The following is a 2,120-nucleotide window of genomic DNA, read 5'->3' on the forward strand; positions in this document are numbered from 1 at the left end:
CAAAATAGAAAATATGCTGGGCTGTAAAGCAAGTCTCAACAAATTTCAAAGGACTGAAGTAATACCAAGAATGTTCTCTGGCTTCAGTGGGATTAAGTTAAATCAATAACAGAAAGAAAATTAGAAGACTTCCAAATTTATTAAAATTAAATAATATATTCTGAATAATCCACGGGTCAAATTACAGAAAATATGTCTCACACCCATACTACTGAGTAAAAGAGGCCAGACAGACCAGAGCACACGCTGTGATTCCTATTATGAAGGGTTCCTCTGTGCTGCACCTCCATCATTCCACCCTAGCTCTCTTGGGTGTGTCATTCGGGATCTTGGTGGTAACAGGTTTCAATCTGAATTCTTCTCAAGCTAGCATTCTGCTTCCCCAAGGCAGTCCATGTGCACCAGTACACTTGTCTCTAGATTCCTTTTCTCACATATTCCCATCTTATCTCGAATATCTAGATTTTTCTTTGAAATGATCTCTTGCATTCCCCGTTGCTACCACTGCCACCGAGCTGAAGAAGGACCCAGGTCCTCTAACATTCTCCCTCCTGATGCTGGGGTTACAGCCACACATAGGCTAACACTAAGCATGCTTGACTTTTTAAGTGGGTGCTGGAGATTAGACGTCAGGTCCTTATGTCTGCAGAACCATTACCCCAGCTTACTTTGTATTTTTGTTTTTATTTTATATCCCCTTTCATACACTTATCTAATTTGGTTTGCTTATTTTTAATTATTGGCCAATCCTTTTTTTCTCTTTAATTTTCCCCCTTCTTTTTCGCCCCATGTTTTCTTCTTTTCTGTCCCCTCTCTACTACATTTTAGTGGTACTTTTGCTTTACTTTAACATTTTTTACTATTCTAGTGCTTTTATTTTTATTCTTCTTATATTTAATTTTATTTTCTAATCTTTTCATTATTAGGAAATCTTTTATTGTTTTATCTTCTCTCATTTTTTCTCGACCATTTGCCTTTACTCTGTTCGTGCGATTCCTCGTGCCTCCTTTTCCCTTTATTTAACCTTGCTTCCCCTTTATTACTGTACTTTCATTTCCTAATTCTTTTATTATTTGCACACTTACCCTCAATAGCTTTTAACATGGGAACACATCCTCCAGTCACACTGCCATTTTCTGTGTTATGATCATTGGTGTTACTGGGCCTTAATCAATTTTAAGTATGAGTATACATCTAGTGTAGTTTGATGTTGATGCTGTTAGAGTTTCTTTTCTCCTTTCTGAGTGATGTGAGGGTGTAAGTCATTAAGAGCAGACTGCTAAATGAGAAGATTCTCCAAATAAAATCGGAAAAGATATACAGGTGGACAGATGCGCAAATCACAACACAGAAAGACCAAAATAAAATAAAGAAAATCTTCTGCACAGCTAAGGAAACAATCACCAGAGAGAAGAGACAGCTACAGGATGGGAAAAAGTCTTTGCCAGTACACATCAGACAGGGATTAATTAAGGATAAATTTTTAAAACTGCAAAAATTAAGCCAGCAAAGTAAATCATCCAATCAATAAATGAGCTAATGAGATGAATAGACTTCTCAAAAGGAGAACTGAGTTGCAAAAAAAAACATTGAAAAAATGGTAAACATCCTTAGCCATTAAGGAAATACAAACTAAAACTACTTTGAGAATCCATCACATTGCATTCTGAATGGCTATTTTTAAGAAAATAAATAACAATAAATGTTGGTACAGATATAGGGAAAGAAGGACCATTGTACACTGTTGGTGGGAATATATATCAGTATGGCCACTATAGAAATGAGTATAAAAGTCCCTCAATAAAACCCCTAAAAGTAGAATGACTACAGACGCAGCCAAAGCACTCTTTGGTATCTGCCTGAAGGACACTAAGCCTTCATACCCAGAAACACATGCAGATGCATGCCTATTGTTACACTATTCACAATAGCTAGGAAATGGAGCCAGCTCAGATGTCCATCCAAAGAAACATGGATGAAGAAAATGTACGTATATACACGGAATTTTATTCATTCATAAAGAAAAAATGAAATCATGACATTTGCATGAAAATGGGTGGAACTGGCAGTCATTATGTACATTAAATAAAATAAGCCAAACAAAAAATGCCACATCTTCT

Source organism: Nannospalax galili, unplaced genomic scaffold (genome assembly GCF_000622305.1).
Source record: "Nannospalax galili isolate Female #2095 unplaced genomic scaffold, S.galili_v1.0 scaffold450, whole genome shotgun sequence".
Classification (NCBI taxonomy): Eukaryota; Metazoa; Chordata; class Mammalia; order Rodentia; family Spalacidae; genus Nannospalax; species Nannospalax galili.